At 37.3% G+C, this 21,120-nt stretch overlaps 1 protein-coding gene across 1 annotated transcript in view; it reads left to right on the top strand.

The window, feature by feature from the left end:
* uzip (beta-pore-forming protein unzipped) overlaps positions 1 to 21,120 on the top strand; it is a 37,818-nt gene that overhangs the window by 2,183 nt on the left and 14,515 nt on the right. The window contains exon 3 of the mRNA XM_089472210.1: positions 12,756 to 12,789. The gene's annotated coding sequence lies outside the window, so the exon portion shown is untranslated. The remainder of the gene's footprint in view (positions 1 to 12,755; positions 12,790 to 21,120) is intronic.

Genomic DNA, 21,120 nt, shown 5'->3' on the forward strand with positions numbered 1-21,120 from the left:
ACCCCGTAATCAAGTGAAAGTGTTTCACGAAAGGTATATTGCTTTAAGAGAAATGAAAATCTCTAAACTAAATGCGAGACAAACCATTATAGATATATTATGTAAGAGAGTATATCTTATTATTTACGAAAATATAGCTTTCCAAATAAAATATATATTTTAATTGACCCATTACTTCCAAAAATATATTTTGAAATTTTATTTTAATAATAATAAAAATTTTTAAAACTATACTTCAATATTAATAATATTTCTTAAATTTTGTTGCTCTATATATTTATAATAACAAACTACTAAATACAAAAAATAATAAGTCAACTTGGACTCGGCTACAGGGTATCGATTAGTCGTTCAATTCAATCTACACCACGTTGACTTCTTCTGCTTTGAAGTTCTGCCCACGTATTTTCTTTCAACTATTGCCTTTGATTTTGCTTTTTCGTACCATCTTCCGTTCCCTCCTCTCTCTTCTTTTGTATTTGCCGTCCCCCTTCTCCTCTCCCCTCTGTGGCATTTTTGCCGCTCGGCGAAACTTGTTTTAATTGATTTTTTTTCGGTGTTTGGTTAACTTTTTTGGGCTTTTTTATTTGTTTGACAATTGTGCTCTATTTATAATTGTATTCGAGTTTAATTTTATTTATTTATAGCTTTACGCACTTTTGACATGCAGCGCTTGTTCAGCAATATTAAATGGGAGTTCGAGTTGAAGGGAGAGCAAGAGACAAGGAAGAGATTGCTATCTCTTTTCTTCTGAAAGGTCGAAACAATGGACACTTGACGGCGCCAGCAGTACAAACAATTGCTCTTGCTGTTGTTGTTATTGTTGTTGTTGTTTTGGCTGTGCTCGGTCGAAAGTTAAGTGTTTTGGGTCGAGTACGATAAGCTGCTTTTGGGGCTTAATCTGATGGGTTTTGCGGGTCGCTCTTGGTAAGATCCAGTTAGATGCTGGGTTCGTGGATTGTGTGGGCTTGATAATCAATCAGAGTTGAGCCAGTGAGTCGTGTAGAAAGCGGAAGTAAAAAATTAATCTTTGATTAATCGGATCGAATTGTTCTTATCGTATATGAAATATGATGCACATAAAGGATTTGACTTTGAAGTCTAAGCTTTAACGAATTTGTATGTACTATATATGGGTTATCAATATGCAACAACCACAAATGCATTTCTCCTTAATGGAGTGCTGAACCATGATTGTTATTGTAATAGTATAACAGCATATATTCGTCCTTTGCTTGTATAGCCATTACTCTTCACCTCGTTCTTTCTAATTAATCTATATGCCAAATAAGGATACGAGTTTATCGGCGTATATTTATCTATCCAAAAACTTCAGAAAACCTCCCCTTTAGCTGCACGTTCTATTTCAACTCATATCAGTATACAATCGTTATAGTTATTGCTCACACAAAGTCCTCCCCCAGAACTTTTGACTCTGGTCACATCAACTCATCAACGCCCTCGGGTTTGACCTTTGACAACTGAACCCCGAAAAACAAGTCACAAGTCTGACGTCCATCAAATTAGTTCATCGATTTGCTGGTTGGCAGCGCGTGTGACAGAACACGCTGCTCGTCTCCGAAGGTCCTTAAACTCATTCAGTCAACTTAAATGCACATTTCCGTTCGTAAGGCCAGGGGCGGGCGGGGAGGCGTGGCAAGCGCCGCGAGTTGGCGCCACATTTAAAAGGCCATTAAGCACAGCTGCCCAACCACCCACAACGAGAGAACAACTGCGAAACCTACCGCAACTGCGAGCTATACACGAATAGATATAGATATATATATGTGTATATACATATGTATGTATATTTCTATGTATATGGGACATTCGGCAACAAAATCGCGTGCTTGACGCAACTTAATTGAGCCCCAAATGAAATTTCATAATAAGCATGAGCAAAAATTGAATGAAAACAAGTAAGAAAGCTCTAGTCGAGACTGCTCGACTACGAGATCCCCTGAACCCTTGGAGCAATAGATATTTCAATAACTTTTCGCGTCTTTCAGCTTACACAAGAAACACGCACACACACAGGCACGTACGCACACACAGGCATACATACACACACACGCATACAGACACACATACACACACACACACGCATACATACACAAACGCATACACACACACATACACATACACACACACATACACAAACACATACACACACATACACAAACACATACACACACAAGCACCCACGCATAAACACGCATGGGCTGCAGTGTGCGCTTACTATGAGAACTTAATTGTTTAATAACTTTTTTTATGGACGTACGATCTTCATGAAACTTTTAGATTATGATTATAACATGGATATGCATGTAATTGCCAAAGCACAAGTCTCTAGTATTTGAAATACGCTTTTTACAAAAGTGAGGGTGAGGGGGTGAATTTAAGGGTGGGGGGTAAATTTTAACAAAAACCGAAATTGTATAAATAAGCATATAAGCATATAAGCATACATTAAAAATTTGGGGACTCTAGCAATAAAGGTGTAGAAGATATAATTTTATAACTGGTTTTCGATAAGGTTTTTTATCGATAAAAAAGATCGGGATGAGTTATCGAATTTTAATGATAAACTTGATATGCGCGCTGTAATTACGGACATTTTAAAAAAAATTTGAAGTCTCTAGCTCTTATATCTTCTGAAATCGACGCGTTCATACATACGGACAGACGGACAGACGGACAGACAGACGGACAGGGCCAAATCAACTCAGCTCGTCATCCTGATCAAGAATATATATACTTTGTGGGGTCTGCCACGCCTCCTTCTCCCTGTTACATACATTTCAACAAAACCATTATACCCTGATTTTCCATTGAAAATGGGTTCAGGGTATAACAAGAGAAGCAAAAACAAAGAAAAAGCGCAATGGAAGAATTTATGACTTTTTGGGACTCCTGCGTGGAGCCAGTGGGACTATAAAGTACACTGCGAGAAACAGTTCTAGCATGAGCTGAGCTACTTCTTAATTAACAAAATTTCAAGGATGTAAACAATTTGTATTCTCTACAAACTAAAAAATCTATGGAACTTTTCATGTCAAGTAAATAGAAGAAGAGTAAACAATAAAATATGCTTTGAAATAAGCTTAAAACTCTCTTTGCAGTCTCGGTTTCTATGAATTTCATTATAACGAAAATATGTCTCCACATTCTGAAACTTGTTCACCAACATCGTTAGGCATTTCGCTGAGTGTAGGCACCAAAGAGCTCCTCGCAGTGGCACAAAAGTTATGCGTGCCAGCCTCGTGGATGACTCATGTCTCGGCTGCGACGGCCTTCACAAGGATTCAATCTGCTCGCTAACAATGCCAGGTCTTTGGCAGGACGATTGTCTTCCTGCTTCGCGTGGGCCAACGGCAAACTGAATTAACTTTGAACTTATTGCATATGTTGTTGTTATTTTCACTTCTCTTGCTCCTGTTTGCCGTGTTTGTTAGCAGCAATTGTTCCTTTGCTCCTTTTTGTTTTAACTGCTTTCCATTGAGTCGTGTTTCCTTGTTTGTTTGTTTGCTTTTTTTCTTGCGGCTGTCCTTTCGCTCAGCTGTTTGCGTGGCGCAAATAAGTTTCATATCCTTGTCAGAACACTCTAGCATTTCCCCAGTCACCTTTTTGGCCCACAGTCCTCGTGGTCCCTTCGGGCAGACCGAGGCGAGAAGGACAAACAGCCCTGTGGCGCCAATGCCGTGTCATCGAAACCAAGAACAAGGCAAATGAGACGGCAGAAGGATAGCCAACAACTAGTCTATCTAGTTAATATACCAGCTGTCGCAGCTATGTATGGTTAGCTAAAGGCAATAGTCATAAATCGAATCGGTTGGCACGAGCTAGAAATTCACGTATTTATAGAAAAGATATACGATATTATTATATTAGCTAGCTTAGTATATATATCTTTTTATATTATCTAATCTCAAATAATTGTAAGGCATATATATATAGAAAAGATCTCTTAAATATATTCTCTTCAAGATCCATTCAGTTTCATAAGCATTTCCGCATTCCTAATCATGACTTTTACAATGTCTTTGATCCCATGATTCATGAATAAATTGCTCGCGTTTTCCGAGAAACAACCCAAGACTTCCAACTGGCTCAATCTTAACTCTAGCATGACTAAATTATGTCTACTTGATGCTTCTAACTTCATAAGGTTTTCATTCCGCTTGATAATTCCAATCAGCATAGTTATGAGTGTGTTTGTGTTATGTCATCAATTTACGAGTTGGCATATATTATGGAAATATGGTCAAGACCTTGAGTATCGGCAGTCTCGCTCTATCCCTCTCTCTCTCTCCCCCTGAATGTTTTTGTCTCTGTCTTTCGTCATCGAGGGGGCAAGGCTTATGAGTCACGCATTGATTTTTCTTCTCTCATCCGATGAACTTTGTTGTGCAGTTCAACTTTTTGCATATTTTATCATATATATATATTGTATACATATATTGTATAGTAATACTTTTATGCGGCTTTATTTCCTTTCATTTATTGAGCTAAATTGCGTTCTATTGTTAGTGCGGCAAACAATTAGCTATGCCCAAAGCATGATCTATTATCTAGTTTATTTTCACTATTTTCCAGGCTTGATGCGTAATTTATGACGCATATAGAAACTGTGATATTTATGTATTGCATTAAAGGGAAGTTTTTATGAACCGATTCTTTTACTCTCTATAGTTTTCCTTGTAATTTTAGCATTTTTTCATGATATAAAACCTAATACTTAAATATATATAGCCGTTTTATTAATCAGAGTATATAAAAAATGAAATTTTAAACATAAACTTATACATTACCATTATACATTATAGAATAAAAATATGCATTAAAATTTAAAAATAAGTTTAAGCTTCATGAGTTCCATTGTTTGAAATTACAACAAAATATCTTGAGAAAATCTTCCATCATCTCGATAAGCAAATGAGTCAAGTTTTTCTAAAAGTTTAGACTAATTAGTCTCTCTGTTTTTTGGTTTGATTAATGTGTGTAATATTTACAGCTTACGCTAGTTGTACCTAACTCAATTTGATAAATGGACAAAGTCTGGAGTTTATTTTCGGTATAATCAGATACGATGATGGCTGCTGCCACAGATTATAGCGCTTGGCCAAGCATATTCTGTGGCTGCGAGTACTTAGGGCTAATTCATTTGTTGCCAAGGCTTCGACTTTGATGGGTTTCATTTGGTATACGCGTATGTCTGGCTGAGAGGATATCTTACATCTCCGAGAAGCTGCAAGTCAATGTTTGTGACTGGAAATTCTCTCGTTTGTTATGAATCACGCAGCTACTTTGTGGCATGCAGCGTGTGCTGGCTGCCAAGTTGCCAAGCTGCTTGCTCACCAGGATATTCGCAGGACCTGCATGGGAATGAGCGCGCGTGTGCTGCGTCCTGTGACGGAGATTCAGACGACGCGTCGAGACAAGTACGCAAAAAATGCCTGCGAGCCAACTAGCGAATGCGGCAGCTGCCACTGGTGCTGCTGCTGCTTCTTCTTCTTCTTCTAGTGGCATTGTCCTTGCTGTTAGCCTGGCGAGGGGTGGTTTACGCTGCTTTTTGGCTGCGTTGTCTGCACCTCGCTTACATTTACATATTCCAGCTCAAACCTCCCCCTGCTGGTGCTGCTGCTGCTGCTGTTGCTTCTATTTTTTGGACAGACAACAACAACAACAACAACAATAATAACAGGAGCAGCGCAAGCAGCAAGGACCCGTTCTGTGGCCTCATCCTGCCATCTCGGCACGGGGGTTGGCATGCGGCATTCGCTTATATTTCATTATTTATTTTCTATTTCAATTCTCTATTATGCCTTGTGCGGCATTTTCGCTCTCTTTTCGCATGCTGCTTCTTCCAGTTTGTGTTCTGTTGTGTTCGCTCGTTCGCACCGTATTTGGCCAAAACCCTCTTTAATCGCATTTCGTGATGAAATTCGCCTGGGGCTGTAAATGCGCACACTGGTGGCAAAAATATTGAGCACAGCATGCATTATATGGTGTGGATGGAATGCATTCAAAAGCGTTTTAAGTGATTGAAATCATTTAGGTTTTTTTTTTTTAGTTATTAAATATGTGATATTTAATTATTTTTTTTAATCCCCATACTATATCTATTAATTTTTGTAAATATATTTAAGCATTTGAGCGAAACGACTTCGAGCAGTTTAGCTAAGACTTGTTTTGTTTATTTAATTATCAATTAATTTTAATAATTATATAAAAAAGATAAAACAAAAATTAGATATCAAAAACAACAAACTATACAAAAATAATTATACAAATAAAACTTGTTTCTCAATATAAACAATTTAAAAAAATCTTAATTACATAAATAATTTTTTTTTTTTTTTTAGTTCGCAAAGTGTGTTGTAATTTTTTAAATGTATTAATCTTTTATTTTTTTGTCTATTTTTTTATTCATAATTATTTATAAATATTTTTACAAATATGTTTGTTTATATTACTTTTTTATATGTATTTATTAATTTCTTTATTTTTTATTTTTATTTAATTTTTTTTTTTTTTTTTTGTTAAGTTTTTTTCTGAACAATTTTAATTTTAATGCAGTGCAGCATTTTAACGCCCAGTTGATCTTGAGTCAAAAGTCTTGAAAACTGTCAATTGCATCGTTTCCGCTCTTTTGACAATGCTCAAAAGCTTTTTGTTCATTCTGAGTGCTTAAATTAATTTCTTTGACTGCATTTCCGGCGCTTGTGGAAATTATGAAATTTCCGCTTTACTTGCTGAAGGAGCAAGTGCCAAAAATATTATATTTATATATATTCTGTTTGAGTTTGTGCGTGCTTGGTGGTCCATTCCATTATGAAGCGCTCTGTCCGTGGCAGCTGCTGTCCTGGCTCTATTTTCGGTTTGTTGACTTTTGGCTGTGATTCCCAGGACACAGAGTGAAGGATACAGGACATGGCGTGCACCGCAGGCGCCAAAATGCCGTAAAAGGGAAACCGCACGCGTCGCCACGGCTAATACCAGAGTCCTGTTGCCAGATCCTGTGGTGATATGGCACCGGCGCCCGCCAGCAATTACTTCACCTTCTGTAAATAAACAAACAAACAACAACAACAGCAGCAACAATGCGAGTCACATAAAATTAATTTCTACACTCAAAAGTCGGCGACGAAATTGTTATTTTGCGTGAAATTTCTCGACACCGTCGCACGGTCCGTTTTCAATATGAAATGCGGCATTATTTAATGCTATATCCTGCGGTGACTGCATCGAGAAACCACCCCGCAACGTACACCCTATCAAGCGGACCTTTTGTTTGTCCACCCAATACCCTGTAGGCATTGAGAGTTCGTTAGAAAAGAGTATGACGATAAAATATTTCTGAAAATTTTTAATTAGTTCGTTGGTTAGTTTTGCTGTACAAGAAGTAGATAAGTATTAAGTCGAATTATCTATAAAATTCTTAAAAGTCAGATATTTTCGGAATATAGGACTCTAAAATAAATAGACGAAATATAAAGTAAACATGTGAAAATATGCAACAAAAAAAATTGTATTTTTATTCATAGAAAGAAGATACCTTAAATTTCATAAATTTCAAGAACATTTCTAAATTTCTCTGCTTCCATAAAAGTAATATAATATGTAGGGCATCGCTTAGTCGTAACCCCTTGCACTTCTGCTGTCGTATTAAATTTTGAAATTTACCCACTTTGTTTTTGGTTTTGCTTTTGTTTTTATTATTTCCTTATCCTGGTTATATTGGCTGCATTTCGGGGGCGGCTTTGGCGTGCCTCGCATGTCCTTTGAGTCGATTCCCCTTTTTGTTGCTTTTTGTTTTCGTGAGGTCACATCGCTTGCATTCTCGCAATTAACATACTCGACACTCGCTGCCTCAAGTGGCTTGGGATGCCTTTGAAATTGTTGTTGTCGCTTTCGAGTTTCAAGTTCGCTTTAAAGAAGCGTAAACAGTTTAGCTTTAAGAGCGAAAGCGTTACTCAAATGGAAATAATTGCTATTTGGGTTGGTTTTGAAGATGGTAATGGGCGGGAGCAATGGCTAGGGCGAGGCTGTGGATTGACTTGGAAATAATACTAAGTGGAGGGCAGAGCGATTCATTGTTGTATTACAATCCAATTGATTGTTTAGCAAAAATGATTGGGGGTTTGTGGTTATATTTTTACATTGGACGACTCTTCGAACCCCTGCAGTGAATCTTTTCTTTACATGTGCTCATATAAATATTATGAAAAGAATATAAATAAGCCATTATTCTATAACAAAGGTAATATTATCAGTAAAATAACAATAACAATAAATTGTTGTTGTTCAATTACACTTTTTATTTATGCATCCTAATAAAATTTCTATTTCCTATTTTCTCTGTATCTTCCTCTCTTTCTCTTTATTCTCTCTCTAAAAATTTCTACACCTTATGCTATTAATTAACGCGTTTGGGTCATAAAATGGCATAAAACATATTTGCTAATTAATTATTGAGGCAAATGTCTCTTTTATGGTCAGGGCCCATAAAATTTTATAGCACTGCAGGTGTACGAAAAACAAACCATAAAGCCGTTAGCTCTGCTGGTTGACCAACAGCCAAACCCAAATGACCCACAGCCAAGAGGCTTGTGACGGCTATTAAGGTGTGAAGAGTTCATAATTTTTGCATTGAGACCTATTTCACATTTGATGGACTAAATGAGAGGTGGTTGACAGCGTGGGCTTACCATGTCAGTGTTTGAGAAAAGATGTATAAATATATAGACTCTATGAATCATGCATATTTCTCTATTATGTATTATTTAGATTCGTTTCCCGAGATTGACTGACACACTGCCTTGTTTTGAGCAGAAACGACTCATAAATGGGTTACAGAGCTGTGGGTAGAATGAGGCATATACCGTTTCAAGGCACTTGTTAATTAGTTTTAAGCTGAGATAATTGCAGTAACGCCCACGCAGCTGAAAAGATTTTCTGGCAGATTCTCTTCACTCTATTTGATTGCTTGGCGTCATACTTTTTGCTTGCACTGTGTGCAAAAAAAACAAAAAAGAAGAAGAAAACGGAAGCTCATTATTAGCTTGGTCATCAGCACAGCAAACAAAAACAAACGGCATTTTAATTGAGCTGACAGCCATGTGTATGTGGGTGTGTGTGTGTTTTGTGTGCTGTGCTATTTGCTGGTATTTATGCCAACTGACCAAGGAGCACTTGTCCATAGATAGAGATAGCTATGCGTATGCACATAAATGCCCAAAACATGAGCTCACTTTAAGGTACTTCTACACAGCTGTCCACGCACACATGGCTATACGTGTGCGTGAGTGTGGGTGTGGGCATGTCTATGTGAAGGTATGCCAAACGACAATTGAACCAGCGGGAGTAAGGATTTGTTGTGCCACATCATCAGGCCTTTAGTCTGCTGTTGATGTGCATTGTTGTGGTTAGCTCTTAGGCTGACAATTCATGTGGTTTACTCGCAGATAATAGCTTTATTTAGTGGTCAAGTCTAACGCAGCTGAAGCTGACAAATAGCAATCTGAATAGCTGAAAGGCATCAGCCATAAACTTCAGTTTCATGTGCAGCGATTGAGATACTTAGCAGGTTGACAAAACTTAAGTGATGATGCATCATATATCACTTTTTGGATATAAATATATAATTTCTTACACTTTAAGCTTTACTCAATTAAATGATATTTCTCTTTTGATATAATTATAAATACATATACCATAAACTACCTTGCCAAGATATTTTTAACTGGAATCTCTTCAGCCAAACTAAATTTCTGTCTCCACATAATTATAATTTCGCAATTGTGGCTGCTACTCGTTACCCACCGCAATTTTAATCAAATTTAATGCTCCACAATGAACCACATAAATCAATAACACACACACACGCACAATTATGACCCACAATATTGACCACAGGCAAATTATAGAGAATGATTCGAGTAGGGTTCCATTATGAATACCTCTGGAGAAGTTCTCAAAGTGCGGCACTTTTCATAGAGTGCAACAGTTATTGGTCAGCCACATGGAAAATTGGCCAAGAGCTAATAGATTGCTGCCCAAATGTTAGTGGGAGAGAGAATGGTGGGGGACTAATACATACTCTAATGGCAATTATGTTGGGAAGGCATTAATTTGTGCCAGGCACAATTCACTTTACAACCAACTGCCATGTCAAGTGCCATGGCACCACAGGAAAAGAGTGCAAAAAAAAGAGGAGGAGAAACCACAACAGGAGCCTCAACATGGACAACACATGTACATGACATGGAGCCGAGCCAAGAGGACATGAGCACATACTCATGGCGCCAACATACAAGTATCCCGTTTTAGAGTGCGTGCGCCAATCGAATTGCATAGAGTTGAGTTGGACCCCAATCACAATAGGAATTGTTAGGTGCTCGAATCATTTGTGGAAATTCTGATAAGTGTGCTTGGGTATAAAGCAGAAATGTAGAAAAGCAAAAGTTCTACTCCGTAGTGGAATGAACTCTATCGAATCTATTTTTTCATAACAAAATATTAGATCAGCAATCCGAGATCTGTACTATAGAATATGGGAACCAAAGACCATTGACCAACAAGATCACAGATCAAAAGCCAAAAATAATCCAAATACTCCAAAATTCGATTTTAAATTCCTATTTAACTGACCAACTGTATCATTCTATCTTTTTCCCAATCCCATAACATGGCCAAGGAATAATCCTCTCACTAATTGCTTAAAGTGAACAAATGCCAATTTATTGTCTAGGCATCTGCTAAAGTCAAAACTTATCAATGCCACTCGGGTCAAGAGAGCGCCGAGATAGAAAATGCGCTTGATAGAGCCAGCTGTAGCTGTAATCAGCGATTCACTTTAAGCTATAACCACTCATCAGAAGTTGCCCAAGTCGCGCTGGCTGTGGGTTCAGTTAAAGCTCACCTTGGCACCAGCTGAAACTCAGTTCTCGGTCTAGGTCTGGGTCTGGGGTCTGGGGTCTGGGGTCTGGGGCCTGGGCTGGGGCCGTGTTGCTGTGGGCATTCATAAATCCCATTTGGCGGGCAGCAATTGCAGTCGTCTGCGGTCTCTGCAAAAATATGCAATTCAGCATAAATGTGGAGTCGCAAGTGAGTGGGGGAGGGCAGTGAGGTGGGGCATATCGAATTCAGTGCCTCCGGATGTGGTGCGATTGTGGGTGAGTCGCTGCCAGTTGGCAACAGCTGTGCACACACACCTTGGGTCGGGGTATGCGCTTTGTGTACTTTAAATTTAGCGTGAACTTTTCAGAACTCTAGCCATAAGGCAAGTAGAAAGGCAGGCAGGCATGCAGGCAGGATTTGCCGCTTAGAAAGGAAAGTGAAAAATCTGCTCAAGGTACAAAAGCAAAGACGTCTGTTGTATTGGAGCTCTGATTCTCAGATGCTGGAAATAATAGCGAGGTGCGCAAGTTGAATGTGCCACAAAGTGCTAAAGCTAGAGGAAATGTTGGCAGAAAAGAGTCAGGATGAGGAGGGAGAGGGTTAACGATTTGGTATATGGTTGGAGTTGAGCATAAGGTGAAACCTTATTCAATATATGACACTGGCAGATGTCAATCTCAAACGAGAAATATAGAAAATAAATATACAGGTTACATAATATGTGATTTTCAATCATGTCAAGACCAAGACAAAGTTTCTGTTGGGTTTTTCCTATACGAGTGTATTCACATCTTATTGTTATAGAAACCAATCGAAGTACTTAGGGCCTCGCCCATGGGTTTCAATTGTTTAATTGAATATTGCCTTCTATCCAATGCCAATTTCAAAGTAAATGTAATTGAGCTTACGAGCAATCCAATTGATTTCTAGGTTTCCAATTATGAGTGGCTTCTGGACTATGTTTACCGCGTTAAACCGATTTGCGCTCACATTCGTTACACTCACACACATACATGCATACACACCGTCTCCGTCTCACATACAATTGCATTTGACTTTGCGAACCTTTCTTCAACTACTTCGGGAGTTAGCTCCAATTTCCCAAAGGCGGCTTCTTTGTTCTAACGTCTTTTAATGTTCGCCTTGGCCACGTGCAGTGGCTCGTTTGTGGCGCGGTAAACGAGTTTGAGCCACCGCACATACATTGTATATAGCTTCATATATGCCACACAGCGGCGATGGCGGTGGCGGTGGCGACGTCGGCTCCAGCATTGCAATTAGTCTGGCTAAAGTCGTGCCTAACGGTAAAGAGCATATTGCCCCATCTACTGTCTGCCATCTCTAAGGCAAACCATAGCTCATAACGGCTGCCCCCTCTATAATCGCATCAAGCTCGTGAGATATACAAGCGATAATGTCGGCTCAACTGATAGATTACCATGTATCCAAACAGTTTGTGCCGCACAAAAGCCGATTCCTATCTGAAAACTCAGTTTTCGAGTCGAGAAATGCATTTTCCATGTGTTGATTGCCAGTTTGTATATTGTGTACACACTATTGAGAGCGTCTTAAAAGTGGGTATGCTCTGTTATAAATAGTATGTTTAATTACGAATATCGACTATATTCATAGTATAAATCATTATACTTAATATTATTATCTATTATCAATATTTATTATAAATAAAATTGATTAATACTTACAAAACGTTTAAAGTTTTGTGTATATATTTACTATTTATACTATACATAAAATGTAATTAGAGGGGAACTCGTAGTCGACTACTCCCTGAGGCTTTCTTGGATTTCTGATAACAATATTTTAATAGTTTGCTTTTTTTTTAATATTTGCAGATTAATTGCATTTGGCTGCTTGTACAATCGAGTGGTAAGTATATATACATATATAATCTTATACAATTTTTTTATTAGAGAGAGAGAGAGAGAGAGAATTGTTGCGTACTAATCAGCTTTGATAAAGCTAAAGAATTTCTGTAAGTCACACAATATGGCCAGCCACACTTATTAAATAGCTTTCTGTGATGAAAACAAGTCTAATTTAGCTATTTGTAATGTCCATAGATGCCGTAAAAGGCTTTGGTTTTATAAGCCCTATGCACTGTACTAATACAGCGCCTTAAACGTAACTTGCAACTCAATCCAGCTGCCCCATGTTGCAGCCAGCAGTGGATGTGACGCCTTATATGCTACGCAACTCGTTTGCGGTGCCATTTTTAGACATATTTCTATATTTTTGCTGGGGACTTACATCATTGTTGGCTTGTCAATTAGCGAGGCGTCTTGAACGACTCCATTACCATTCATCTTAATTGAATAATCATTGGGGCTGCTTATAAATTCAGAGTGAAGCTGTCAGAGAATCGTCAAGATTCCTGCTTCTTTATATGTTTTATTTTTCGCGGCCCTCGATTCGTGTCAAGTTGACCGTGCGACAAACTTAAGTAGCTTGAATTATGCGGCAGTCAGACAAGTCCAAACTACAAGCTACAACGGTTTATATATGTATATTTGTATAGCTGTATCTGTATCTGCAGCTTGTATCTGTATCTGCATTTGCATCTGCATCTGCATCTGCAGTTAGCGTCGCGTTTTGTGCTCAGCAAATTGTGGGCAATCATTGTCAATTTACAATGCATATACAAACTGCCTTCTAGTTGCGCTTGTACCAATAAAAGAAAGTAAGCAGCTACAGTGGAGCTTCGATAAAATGTAAAGCATATGCGATGTTATGATTATTAAACATATATGCAGGGACATTAAACAGATTTGGAATTTATTTAAATAAATATTATTTGAAAGTCTAATTTCATTGCCTTACACTTAAAGAAGAAAAACCCAGAACTCTATTTTAAAGTTAATAAATTGTAATTAAAATCTGAGCTAAAAATAAATGTTTAAGCCGTACTGTTTTATATGTCCATACAATTTAATGTTCTTAGCTAATATATAATATGCTAATTTCCAAATTTGTAGTTTTAGAGTCTGAATTTATACAAGTGAGTTTGTTTTCAAGTTTAAAGTAAAATTCCAAAATATTAAAATTAAGAATTTTCGTAGTAATTTAATGAAAATGCTTTTAAATGCAATCTTAATCCAGGCAATTTCCCATAGATAATTTTATTTTCTTGAATAAAATTTTTTTTTTTCATGTTATCTTAAAAGTTGTAATTCGTGTAGCTTAAAGTTTCATAAGCACTCCAAGTTTCTTTCAACACTCTGTTCTAGGCGTATTTGCTGTAGGCAAGATTCACTGTACCCGCATAGTCTGGCTCTTGAACGGTTGTCAGGCGCACCTTGAACTACAAGCGGGGCTACAGCTGGATGTCAAACAAGCTTTTGGGGGCTGTGAGGCTCGAGCGTCGCAGTTTTTTTTTCTCTCTCTTTTTTTTTTTTTTTCTTCTTCTTTATCCAAGCTCTGAGATCAGACAGACATATAGCAATAACTGTAGCTGTTGTCGTTGTTGTTGTTGTTGCTCTTGTAGATGTTGTTGTTGATGGGGTCGTACGCTTTTATTTACCTTGTCTGCTTTTCTGCTTTTTTTTTTTTTGCCGTTGAGAACCTCTCTCCACTTTTCACGCTTTTAGTTGCAGTTTTGCATTTCGTTTTTGTTTCTTCTGTTTTCATAAGCAAATTTGTATGTTTTGTGCGTTGTTGGTTTTATTTATTTATTTTCTCACCCGAACATAAATTCAATTGGTTGAACAAATAGCTTCAGGCCGATGCAGTTAAGCCGCGATGTAGGGACAGGGCGGGAGAGGTTTATTCGAATCGGGGGCGTAGCTGAGTAGCGCCCTGTTGAAGCCCCAAAAGCAAAAACGAACCTCCAAATTGTCGACAGCTGCTGTCAGTGATTAATTTTCATGTGGCGACGCTTTGCATACATTTATTCAAATTTACGGGTTTTTTTCTTTGGATGTATATGTACATATATATATAGAACGATGTTTGAACAATTTGATGAGCACATAAAATTTACGAGTCGCACTGAGTGTGGCTTACGAAGTGGCATAAATTTTGAGAGGATTGAAAGGAATTGAGCTGCAAGGTTAAAACTTAACGAATGGGCAAATGCTTATTAAAATCACGTAGAAGGAATTTACCGAGATTGACGAGAGATACCCTGTGGTCAGGCGAAGTAACGTGATGATGGATTTGCTGACAAAGTATGACTGTGCACTCGAATATTTCTTCTGAAAATCGCTAAAATGTGTATGAATTAGTATGAGCTTGGATTGATTGAAGAATTGACTAACTGATTGATGCTTAAGTCATGTTCCTGATATTTAATATAATGAATGATTATTAAAATACCAAGAGTATAAGAGTTATCACATAAAGTTTCTTTAAAACGAATAGTATGGTTTCATTTAAGATTGTATAACTTAATGATGGTTAAGAGCTGTAACTAATGCAGCGGATCATATGTTGACTGATTGACTGACATGTTTTGATTGATTATCGAAGTATCACCGTATTGAATAAAGTTTCACCATAATGGGTATAAAACACGAATAGTGTGGTTTGATTGATAAGTGACTGATGCTTAAGTCAAGTTACTCATGCGGATTTTTAGACGATTTCTGTTACTATAAATTTCTATTGTTTATTGACAAACGAGATTGCGCTGAATGATTGATGATAAACGAATAGCTAAGACAAATAGAACAAATGATTAGGAAGGCATATTAAAATGAAACTCCAAGTCAAATTGACTAATAAATGTGTGAAAACCAGTTTAGAAAAGCTAAAATATTGTTTAAATGTGTCCAAAATACAATTGTTAACTTCTTAACTTTTTATTTTAGCGCATGAACAAATATTTTTGGCATAACAAAAACAAAACCATTCTGGTATTTATTGAAAAGAAACGAATTGATTTCGTATTATTATTTATGTTGGTGCTTGCAGTTCGCTTCGTGTTTAACTTCCTATAATATATCATAAATTGTGCACCCTTTCAAAAGTTTCTTCATGATTTCCTGTAACAATTCCTTCTGACCCAAATGCTATTCAGTTTGTAATTTGAGACGCACACTAAATAACTTAACCCACTTACCCACTGTCATGCCCATGCCAGCAGCAGGAAGCTGGGGTAAGCAGAGCAGCGGCAGGAAGCCCAGTGCGTGCCACTCGATAGTAACTCAGCGGCCAGAAGTGGCGACTCCAATCTTGGAGGCACACGAGCGACGCCGCTTATCGCGTTTAATGCACCATATCATGCACTTGGTAGCTCACCCACACTCACACCAGCACGCCCACCTCACTTGCTTAGACAATGCCAGTGGAGACGCGAAGTCCGCAGGGAATAAGCGACGGGCCATTAGGTGCTCGCTGGGCACAAAGATACGAAAGTATCTTTGTATCTGTGGGATGCGTTTAGTCGTGGAGATGCGTGTCAATGTTGTCGAACGGTGTCATCAGCGGGGCTTCGACTGCATTTTTAATAACATTTCATGTCAAGTGTGTAATCTCTTGTGTGCCCATATCTGTACATACATACATCTACATATAGACTATCACGATATCTGAGCAGATCTCCTGCTCTAACCTCAATTAACTAAATGCTGCGACTGTGACCCAGTCAGACTCAATTATATAATTGCTGCACGCGCTGGCTTTTGTTCGAGTGCACAGCAGTGGTCCGCCACTCATCGTGGCCTGTCAACGCCAATCTAAATGGGCGTGGCGACAGCTGCTGGCGCCACCTGGTGTTCAGTAGCGGCCGACAGCTGACATTCTTTTGTCCAACTCCGTTCTACTTTGAGTCCACTTTTCTAATTATCAAATTGATGCACGAATATTCCTATTCACATTCTGTGCATATTATAATAGCCTGCCATAACTTTAACATTTTTCACATATTTCAAATTTAATTCGTTTCTACTGTCGTTTTTGCATCAACTTACAGTTGTATTTGATAAGCAAAGGTCACGTTTTTTCTGCTGTTGTATAACAACTTGTTTTGCTTTCATCAAATTCACTCTACTATATCATTCATTATTTGTAAAACATGCAATTTGATAGTGTATATTTTTTCCATTTAATCTTTCAATAATTTCTATTCTTCCGGAACATTAATTAAGGACATACGAGCTGCTGCTGCAGCTATTGCTGTGTGCAACATGATTCGTATTAATATTTATTATATTGTTATTCCACACAGTTGATGAAAAGAACTAATGCTCTAATTTGTTTGCTTTTAATGTATAATAATTTTTTTTTTATGGTATAACGTGATTAAGATGATTAAGATAAAATCATTATCCAATAATTTAAATTCAATATCATCGAAGCTTAAAAATATGTATAAGCAAAAATCTGACAAGGTTAGGAAAGTAGATATACTATAGCATATACATATACATATATATAGGTAAATAGATAGATATAAAGTCAGCCAAGTAGACGGTCAGCCAGTTAGATAATCTGCTACTTGAGAATACCTCGCAGCTAGTCAAGCATCTCTTATCCAACAAACAATTTTATAGCTTTCAATCAATTGTGTCGCCGTAGAACGAGTCGAGTTGATACGAGTGTTGCAACTTGTTTAATTTATTCGTTATACGCAAATAGACTCAACTAGCTTGCAATTTTGTGTGTGAATATTTATGCTGATTGGGGTACTGGCGCCAAGAAATTGCCAGCAGCACCACTAACAGCACCACAGATCGCTGTGTGGATTTCGACATGTCCAATTCATTCCTTTGGCACTTGACGTGATAAAAAACGCACAGTAAGGCGTATTCTATATATACAATTTTTATACTCGTATATCTGTCGCATAGTTGGGGGCGAGTGGAACCTTTTTTCTAGTTTTTTTTAACCAATTTTTTTTAATAGCTGCCTCGTCCAATTCTGACCTCATTCGACGGATACGCGGCACAAGCCGCTGCTCTCTGGCCGCTGGCCGCTGGCCGCAAACGCGATTTAAATTGCTAGAAATTGAAAGTGACACTGAGCGCATAAAACAAATTGCAGCTCGCATAGACTCACAAAAAAAAAAAAAAAAAAAAAAAAAAAAAAAAAATAATCATAAATTATAAAAATAAAAAATGTATATATATGTATATAAAAATGAAAAAAGTACATAAAATACCAAATAGAAAAATGCTTTTGTTATAAAAAATTGCAATCCCCTTGCCCTCACTGCCAAAGAGACCCCTCGCGTCCATTTGGCGCCGTAATTTGAGTTGAAATGCGTTTCAAGAAACCCGGAAAGCATAATTCTTAGGGACTTTACTCAGGCCCAAACGAGTTAAACATTACGTTTCACACATTTCTGGAGGGGGTGGAAACCGTAAGCGACAACAATAACAAATTAGTTAAAGTAAACAACAAACAATTGCCATTTGTTTTTGGCATGCAAAAAGTAATACAAAGTTTCTTCAGAGTGTGTAAACAATATGCAAAAGGGCAGATGTGTCGCAAGGCAAACATGTAAATGAGCTGATGTGCAGAGAGATACCCTGTTCTCTGCTTATCCAGAGAAAATATATTTCGATGGCTTAAGTTGTTGCCACAGTTCGAGTCCCGCAAAATTGAAAATGTTGTTAAAAATTTTATTATGCTATAAAGTTGTTATAAATTGCTCAAAAATGAATAGAAATTCATAATGGAGTTTATATTAAAAGCTAATTAATATTATATATATATATGAATCGAGATACATACGTACATACATGCATACATATGTACTCTACGACTACTCTTAATGTATTGTCTAAATACAGGGTATTAAAAGGGCTTTAGCGCCTTCGTTAAAATGCAAATTGCGAGTTAATTACAACACAGTTTCAGGGCCTTAAAAGGATCAAATGACAAATGTGTCAAGTGTTGAGCTTGAGGCCGCGTTTTTTTCTTATATTTGAAAGGGCAAACAAACTGACAAAGTCTTCCAAAGAGTTGAGCAAATGCCAATAGAGACGGCAGCAATAGAAGAGCTCTGTCAACATATCAGGCGACAATGGCTGTCAGTTAACAATTTTTGGCTCTTGTTTAATAAAAGTTTGTGTTGAATTTAGAAATAATATGATAACCCACTTCAATCGCTTTACAAATTTCATTTGGTGTGTAAAACATGGCGGATGAGAGATGTAGATGCTGCTGCTGCTGTTGCTGCTTCTGCTTATTGATGGGCTGTCAAAAGTCGTCATTGAAAGCAAAGCAAGCACTCGCTGATGTTTGTTTATGCGGCAGCAGCAGCAGCAACAACAAAAACAGGCAGGCTCTGCTTACGCTCCATGAAGGCAGCCGCAAGTTACACACATGCATAGTTGTATCTCAAAGATACATAATAAGTACGGCACGCGATATGCCAAGTAGCAGCCCAACAGCAAAAGCGGGGACAGCAGTTTACTGGAGCGCATCATCAATGTGTAATCTAGTTTCATTACGAACATTGAAATACCCTCGGCGCCCTCGAATGCCTCCTCCGGCAGCGTAACACGATGCCTGTCAATGAGGTGCTAATGGAGCCGCCTGTCAGCGCAAGAGCTAGACCAACAGCCAACAGCCACAAGCCAACAGCCATCAGACATCATCCAACTGCAGTTCCAGGCATAACTTTAATATATACAGTTAGGCAAACCACATTCATGTTTTATCGTCCAACAAACCGAAGTGCATCTTTAATATGAATAAATCAAATGGAAATAGTTTAAAGTTGCATTTGCCACTGCTCGCTTCTCTTATTCCTCTCAAGTGTTGTTCGAGTGTGTCGTCGTGGTCTGTAATCGGAGCCCACATCTGTGCTGGGTTATGAATAAATTTTGAGACGCTCTTCAAAGTTTTTTTCTTCATATTTTTCTTTACTTCTATGTGGTTTCTGTTTGTGTTTGCAGCAAGTTTTAATTAAGTTTTGCCATCAGACGAAACTTGGTCATAATGTGAATTATGTTTCTTGGAAAAGTTTTGGTAATACGATTATAAATATGTCGAAACTGAGCTGCGCGTTAATGGAGAAATATTCCAAAACTAATTAATGTATGTTTACATGCATAATATGCGTATTAAGAATCGTTTAATTAATTAGCTTAATAATTTGAATATGATACGCTTATCAATATTAAATATTTAGACAATAAATTAGTAAGTCAGCAGAGGGATCAGAGGTGCAGAAAATAAAGATATATAAATAATAAAACATTATGATAGTATCTAACATTCAACAAAATCCCTCTTATTTGATTGTAAAATCATAGACATAGATCTATAAATGTTATAAAATAAAAGTGATTCTGTTAGATATATGTATTATCGATTGGAATAAAGATATGAATAGCTTTTGAAACATGAAAATCATACCGCAGCCCACACAAAAATATATCTGATCAAGTATAATTATAGCTATTAGGTTTGAAATTACAAAATAAACTTCAGCTCTGATAATAAATGTACAAATTATATATGAAGTCAAATGGAGCTCTCCGACATGTTGCCCAAGTTTAGCGTTTGTAATGTTCAATGCTCAAGCTAGACACGAGCACAAAATAACAACAACAACAACAACAAATTGTTCGCTGACAACAATTTCAGAGATACATTTTACGATCTATGAGGCAACGTTTCATATTCAGCTACAAAGAGAGCTGGCAAAATGATTTGTGTTGGGTATTATGCCTCTTAATGCTGACATATGCGATTCTGATTCGCATTTAGATACACCCAATGTGAGCACTAGCCAAATTATGAAAAGTATCTCTCTGGCTGCCTGTCAGGCCGAACAACAACGAGACAAATCTCGAAATTGATTAACTCTAACAACAAATACGCCAAATAAGTACAGGGCCCATATAATAGAAGCTTGTGTTTGGCTTATTACGTCACAGTCACCTTGAAAGTGCGCTCATAAATTTAATTTATATTCAGCTCGAGAGATGCGCAGATACAGATACAGATACAGATAAATGAACATTGAGATACATATGTAGCGCTTAGAACGGCGTTCGTGTATTAATTATTTGAAGCACTCAATTCGAAACATGGCAATGAATATTGTTGTTGGAAAAATTAGAATACAAATAAAAATACCCTAAAGCTATATGAAGGCGATGTTACTAGGTAATATTGGTGAATAAAAGTACCATATAAAATACTACATTTTTAAATATATAAACAAAAAGAACAAAAAAACTAAATAAAATTTTACAAGATACGAGAAATTGTTAAACTAAATTAAATGCACTTATATATTTTTAT

Source organism: Drosophila arizonae, chromosome 5 (genome assembly GCF_054131065.1).
Source record: "Drosophila arizonae isolate 15081-1271.41 chromosome 5, UAZ_ARI_1.0, whole genome shotgun sequence".
NCBI lineage: Eukaryota > Metazoa > Arthropoda > Insecta > Diptera > Drosophilidae > Drosophila > Drosophila arizonae.